Consider the following 7,701-nt stretch of genomic DNA (forward strand, 5'->3'; position numbering starts at 1 on the left):
CACCAACAACCCCCTTCTCCTGAAAATTCTCATCCATACCATCCCCTCTTCAGGAAGAAGTATTCCCCTCCCCACCTTCAGTACTATTCATCTGGTATCATCATTATCATAATGATAAAAACGAGACATGGCAGCCACTTGAATAACTCCTCAAAATTCTCTTGATGACCCTAGGAGGAAAGTAATTCTTATTTCCATTTTACAGATACTGAGACTGAGCCTCGAGGAGCTTAAGCCTCTTATTCAAGCTCATGTAAAGTAAGTCAAGGAGATGAGATGTTAAATCAGCCCAGCCAAACTCCAGAACGAGTGTTTTGAAAGGTTGCTGTTTGTGTGGGGGTGCCTCGCTCTTTCTGTGACGATGGTTTTGATGTCTGTTACCCCCCACCCCCAAGAGTGTAAGCTCGATGAAGTGTTTGTTCCCCATTTCACCGTACGCAATACATATCTGTAATAGATAGCTGGTGCTGACCGATGATTAGAAGACTTCCCGTCCCTTCTGTAGTGTTAGCTGCTTGAAACTTTGCACAATTCTGCAGTCTTACAACACCAAGAGCTGGGTAGCAAAACAACCAATGCATATTGAATGAAGGAAGTAAGAGACGGGCACACACTTGGAAGATTCCAGCGGATATATTTTCTAGCCAAAAATCTTTGATAGAAAATTAAAAAAATAAATTTTCTCTGTAGCTCAGGACCACTGCTACCAGATAAGATCTCCATATCATTTTGGGGGGTGGTGGGTGGAGGGGGTTGAACTAACAAAATCTTACTAAGGGTTCTTAGCTTTACTCAACATGCCTTTAATGGGTACCTATTGTGGTCCAGGCCTATACTCATAAACAAGTGCTGGAAATGACTGTGGACACAAGTCACCAGGCAGAAGTCCTTTGGGTGCGTACCCTCTGCCCATTCCTTCTGGGAGACAAGCTCACGACTTCTCTGAGACCAGGCAAGGGTAGAGCCTAGGGAATAGGGGGAGGGAGGGGCCATAGCCCTGTCTGGTCAAAGGGGACCAGGCAGGAAAGATCTCAACGGGGCAGCAGTCTCTAAGAAGTGAATGCCAGCAGCAGAATGGAGGCCTGGAGGAGGTTGGCTCATCCCTCAGGGAATTAATATGAAGAAAAGCCTTCGGACCATGAAGTGTCATTGCAGGAACTAGACAGAGAGGAAAAGGTCTGGGAAGGATAATAAAAATGAGAAGCCAGTTGGGGTGGTACATGGAGACAAAGAGAGTCAAGAGTCCCCTTGTCATTTAGTGGAGTGCCTTTTACCTCAAATTCTGTTTTGCCCATTATCAGCATTGCTAGTCTGGCTTTCTTTTTGTTTGTCTTTTCCTGATAATCCTGTGCCTAGCCTTTCGCTTACAACCGCCCAGGGACACTGCCCCAGGTGGGTCTTCTGTTACCAACATCTCACTGGCTTTTTGGGGCGGGGTTTGGGAGCCAAACTGCAAGCTTTGTCTTTTGATAAGAGCATCCCACCTGGGAAGCAGTAGGGCCCAGTGGCTAAAATGGGCCTCTGATGCCAGGCTGCCCGGGCTGGAGGGCCTGCCGGCAGCCTGCCGATATTTAATGGGGCATACCATGCACACCTAGCACTTTCTCTCTTGTTCCCAACCCAACAGTAAGGGAGAGCAGAGCACCCTCCCCACTGGCAGATGGGGAAACTGAAGCTCAGAGACTTCAGTCAGTTGTTCAAGACCACATGGTAGGAACATTTAATTGACATGTCAAGGGACCCACATATTGGGGTGGACCGATTGACCACCTTTAATCCAAGAGCTTCTTGACTCTTGGATCTGGCTGAAAGGACAGAAAGCCCTGACCCACTTGTCAAGGTCAAGGATAAGACTCAGACATGTGGATGGCAAAGCAATAATAACAGTAGTAATAATATTACCAGCAAACGTTTATTCAGAATCCACTACGCATCTAGCATCATGCCGCACACTTTGTGGGTTTCATCTTGTTTACTTTTCTCAACACAATGCTTAAGTGCATGGACCCTGAAGCCAGACAGCCTGGGTGTGAATCTCAGCCAGCTATCTACTGGCCATGTGCCATTAGGCAAGTTGTTTTACCTCTCTGGGTCGCAGTTCCCTCATCTGTAAAACGGGGTTAGTGATGGTACCTTATAACAGATTCCTGGCACATAGTAAATAGGATATAAATATTACTGCTTCATTTTTTTTTAAAACTGAACTATAGTTGACACACAATATTACTTTAGTTTCAGATATACGACATTACTGTTCCATTTTAAAACTCTAGTATCAGCTTCTTCTTTTCTTGGCTTATGGATGGAGTGCATATAAAAAAAGAAAACTGATAGGATGGAATAGTTCATTTTTCCGAGCTGCAAGCAAATGGGAAGAGACTCTTTCAATGAAGAAGGCATCAGAGTTGACAGCCACAGTCTCCATTTACAAATAGGGAAACAGAGGCTCAGAGAGGGCAAGCTAATTGCTTGAAATCGCACAGCTAACAAGCAGCAGGTGGAGGATTTGAACTCAGCTCTGTCCGGTGTCACAGCTCATGTCCCTAAGCCCGACCCCATATGGCTAGCCCTGCTGGTCATGGAAAGGTCTGGTGCCTGGCTGTGCACTGAAAATGGAAATATGAGTCCCCAGCCGCCCCCAGGGATGACTGGGGAGTGAGAGGAGCTCAGCTATGGGGCAGAATGTTCTGCCAGATGCTGGGGAGGAGCTGCCAGCAGCACTCAGTCTCTTTCATCCTGAGGAAAGGGAGGAGGAAGGCATGGAGGAACAGGGCTCACAAGCCAGCAGAGCGCAGCCTGGAATTTGGTGAGGTGACGTCAGGCTCACACATCTGGCCTCTGGAATGCTGAGGTCCCAGAGGACTGCCAAGCCTCTGCTTCTCCTTGCAGCTCTTCCTCTGAGATAACTCGGGCAGTTTTGCTGAGACAAGTCTCGGGCTTTCTAGACTCTCCTGAACACATTCAGGTGGTGACATGGGTATCTTCGTCCACGGATGACGACCAGGTTTCTGTAGACACAGGGCTAAAAGAAGCAAGGCTGCAGAGTTAGACAGCTCTGAGAAGGATTCCTGGCTCGGGGATCCTGGCCGGTGCCTCAGTTCCCTCTTCCGTGCATGAGGATCGGATCCCTTCTTTGCAGGGTCTGGAGAAGGGAGAGCACGGTGAATGCCTGACACCCGGTCAAGGCTCCTGACCACCCGCCTGAGTCAGGGAACTAATGAGCGAACTGAGCTTGTTGTATGGCATCCTGCATAGCGCCAGCCTGCAGCGGGCGCTCACTACCTTGCTGACCCACGTGGTTAGAGGCGTGGTGCCTGACTTTCCTTTTCTGATTCCAGTTTCCACTCTGCTCCAAGAAGAACGAAGTCCCATCTGGCCTCTTCTAAGCACCAAGCTGAAGGTGCACAGTAAGGAGGAGTTCAGCCTTTCTGCCCTTGATTGTGCCCACTGATGGGAGCCCCACCTGACTCATTTTCAGTGCTTTTTACCTGGGAAAGTTTGGGACTGGCCAGTGTGACTTGTTGAGATTGGTGATTCATTTTAGTCCCAAAGGGAACAAAAGCCCAGGTCTTCCCAAAACGCCCTCTGCTTGGGGTGGCCTTATCCCTTGGTCAGGGAATGAGTCACCCCATCCTTATGGGTCCTCCCATTTTCACTCTGCCTGGGCCTTCAGAAATCAAACAGCAGCTTCCTCTTTTCTCTGCTCCCAGGGGGAAAAAGGTGAGTATATAAAGGGAGGATTGAAGAGAGGAACTAAGCCACCATTCATTCTATGGTGGCCACCTAAAGGGAAGAGACTTCTCAGGGAAGGATCACTTGAAGCTACTGCACGTCAGGATCTCTTTCTCTGCCTGGCCAGAGGCAGGACCTGCCTCCTGTGCCTCCAAATACCCTCTCCACAGGTGGAAAACCAACCCATCCTCCACGATCTGCTGGAATTTAAAAAGGTGTCCTTGGGGCGCCCGGATGGCTCAGTTGGTTGAGCACCCGACTTCAGCTCAGGTCATAATCTCACGGTTTGTGAGTCCGAGCCCCACATCGGGCTCACTGCTGTCAGCCTGCCAGTGCGGAGCCTGCTTGGGACTCTGCCCCCTCCCCTGCCCTTCTTCTGCTTGCACTCTCCCAAAAATAAATAAATATTTAAAATAAATAAATAAATAAATAAATAAGTAATAAATAAGGTGTCCTTGACGATAGAATTCACCTGCGGCACTGGTCACTGATTCCCTGCTTAGATAAAGCATATGACCTCAATTTTCGGCAAAATGAGGATTGTCGAATGGCACTGGCAAAGCTGTCCCGGCTGCGAAGATGACAGTGAGGGCACAGCACCAGTGATTGTGCCCCCGCGGGGTAAATCCCCTCCCCGGGTTTCGATGAGGACCAGGCAGTGGATGGGGCACGAGCTCCTGTGATTCAGGGCTCTCGTATCTGGAAGTCAGACCTCCTGCCAAAGGCCGGACCCTCACGTATCTGGAGCTCAGCTGTGGGCCCAGAGTAAGCGGACAGGAACTGAGTGGGGACTGAGGGTCACAGGGCTCAAAGCGCATTTCTTTGATGTCTCTGAGATGGTCGGGATAAAAGGAGCTAGAAGGAGGATATCCTCAGAGCCCATCATCTGAAACAGCGTGACGTGGCCTGAGTCACTTCCCCTTTCTGGGCTGCAGGGTTTTTTTTTTTTTTTTCTTCTAATCAGTAGAATGGAGATAATAATTCTTACCTCACAGGGCTTTAGGGGCTTGGGCATGATCTAGTGCTTGCAAGCTTGGCTCTTGGGCTCAAACCCCAGCAGGATGAGGCCATCTCATCACACGGGCCCTACCTCGGGCATCCTTATGGTGGCGAGGAGGCTGGTGATAGCTTTGCAGAGGGTTAAATGAGAGAAGGGGTGAAGCGTTTATGGCTGGTGGATCCTAGCATTCGATAACTGTCAGCGGCTATTGTATCAGTCCGAGTTTAGTTTCTGGCATAGAGCAGGTGTTCAATCAATGCTAGCTATTGTGGGGATGATGATGCCATTAACAGAGAGCACAAAAATAGAATAATGTCAAAGGGACAGTGGGCCGAAATGACAATCTTATTTTAGATCACCTCCTTATTTTACTACAGGGGACGTGGAGGCCCACAGGGGAGACGTGCCCAACCCGAGGTCACCTCGAGCTCATTTTTCTGTCTAGGGCTCTTCTTGGCCTACCTCACTTCACCCAGACGATTGGGGCCGTTTAGAGTGAGGACACTCATGGGCCTCAGTTTCTCCTTAGGAATTGCTGTGGGACTGCCCAGGGCAGGAATGAAGAGGCTTCAGGCTGGTTGGAGACATCCAGAAAGAACTGGAGGGTATCACTGGCAGCAGCAGAGAAATGCCGATGCCTTGCAGAAAGCTCTGCTCCAGACTGTCAAGGTGACAGCCTGATTTTGGAAGCAATCCCGCTATTGGGGAAAGCACGTGTGTGCGCGTGTCAGTGTGTGGCTCAGAGACAGCTATTCTAGACGATCACGACGGCCATTTGGTGAGCCCTGACTGTGGTCCAGGCCCTGTGCCAGGTGTGCATCTCACAGATCTTCATGGCAGCTCTGTGGGGGTGGGCACTCTGCTACCCCCAGCAAACTGAGGTACAAGAGGCTGAGGAAGCGGTTCGAGGCCCCCAGCTAGTCCATGGTGGAGCTGGGACTTGAATGTAGGCCATGTGGTCCAGAGCTTATGGCCCTCCACACCACCCAGCTGCCCCAATGGGCCATGCCTTACACCCGTGTCACCCTTCTCACTGTTTCACATGATTTTTACCTCTGTGATCTCATGGTCAACTTGTGCACAGCCCTACGAGGCTCAGAGGGTCATAGGCTGGGCCTAGCACTGAGTACGGTCTCATTCACTCAGCAGGTTTTTCTGAGCCCTACCACTGGGGTCAGAGCTCGGACAGGAAGAAGTGGGAGTAAGACGCTGGCCATCATGGGGCATGCGGCCTGGGTTGGGCAGAAATCAACCTGTTCATGGTCTACGTCCTTTGGGTACTGGAGGTGGGCACGGTGGCTTTGGTGGGAATGCTCAGCCAGGCAAAGGAAATGGGTGGCTGGGATCAAGAGTCAGGGATTCTGGTCTCTGCTCTGCGCTTGGTCATTAGCAGTCACCGTGGCCAAACCCTACCTCTCATTGGGCCTCTGTTTTTCCCATTGGAACTATGAGGCAAGGGTGAGTGGATAGTCTTGAAAAGCCCTTTCGGGTGGCTGACACAGTGGGGCTTTGACCTGCCTGGGACCTCCAGCTTGGCTGATGTCAGTCTTGGACTCTGGTCTGAGGGTCCGGGGGGTGGTAGCCAGTTCCCAGTCTGGCACCACCTGGGTCTCAGGCTGTATCCCAGATCCTTGGTCAGCCCCATCACATGCTGGTTCACGGAGTGATAACAAATGTCCCCATAAGTCCCTCCTTTGAGCTGACCATCTCATGTCTCCATCCTGACCTGGGCAAGGTCTCCTTTTATCTGTGTCCTTAGGCAGATCAGTTGCATCAAAACACGTAAGAAGACAGTGTGTTATGCTTTTCAATGTGTCTTTGCAGACATTTTCTCATTTCAAATGAATAAAACTCAAAATTTTGAATTAATTCAAAACGATAATAAAGGTACCATTTACGGAGTTGCAGGTGAAGGGGCTTTTGTGTACGCCTCCAATCCTCACAGGGACGCTTTCATGTATTATAATTATTATCGCATTTTGCGACAAGATCGAGGTTCTGAGAGGTAGAGACAATCACGTAAGGTCACAGAGCTGAGAAGTGACAGGGCTGGCAAATAGGGATGTGTCTCATTCCAGAGCCCAGGTTATTTCCTCTCTGACATCTGCGGTATTCGTTCTTCTTTCATTCAGAGTACCTACTCTGTCCCAGGCACCCACTAGGTGCTAGGGCACACAGTGAACCTGCCAGGCCTGCTCCCTGGGTGGGTCACAGTCCGTAAGAAGCCCATGAGGAAGTATAATTACTCAGAGAGGCAAATGGAAGGTCTCTCTGCCTTGGTTCAACTCTCTCCCTCTCCCCCCCCCCCCCCCACACATCTACCTAACACCTGTGTGACCTTGGGCAACTACCATCACTCTTTATACCTCTGTTCCAAGGCTGTAAAATCAGGAAAATATAAATTTCCGCCTCACTGGGTTGTTGTGAAGGCTTCAGTAGGAAATGCACATCTAGCTGCCATGACCGTGCCTGGCCCAGAGAAGGTCTTTGACACCCTGTCAAAGTCTGTCACTGCTCTATCTGAAAGCGTGCTCTGTGAAGCTGTTGTCATGGTCAACCCCATTTGACAGCCAAAGAAATTGAGGCACTGAGGGGCCAAGTTTCTAGGACCACAGAGGAATAGGGAAGCTGAAATGGAGCCCCTTGAGTGTCCCAGATGCATGTTCTGTTTCCTTTGAGCCACATGGCGCCTGTATTCCCAGGAGCCTTCCCCTCTGAGTTCTGAGTCTGCTCCCCAGGAACCAGAGCCTTGACTCAGGGTGGATAAAGGAATCCCGGGAGACAAGGGGTTAAGCAGGTTGTTGCTCTACAGCAGAAACTTCAAGAAGTACAGGGCTGAGAGACTTCTAAGGCAGAGGGAGCTTGAGGGCCAGAGGTCAGCCTGGTTCCTGGCCCAGAGGCTGGCTCTCAAGAGGGCTCCAGCCCCCAGACCAACTTGGCTCAGCTCATGCACAAGGTCTTTGAGGCCG

The sequence above is a fragment of the Leopardus geoffroyi genome, chromosome A1, assembly GCF_018350155.1.
Source record: "Leopardus geoffroyi isolate Oge1 chromosome A1, O.geoffroyi_Oge1_pat1.0, whole genome shotgun sequence".
NCBI classification, from domain to species: Eukaryota; Metazoa; Chordata; class Mammalia; order Carnivora; family Felidae; genus Leopardus; species Leopardus geoffroyi.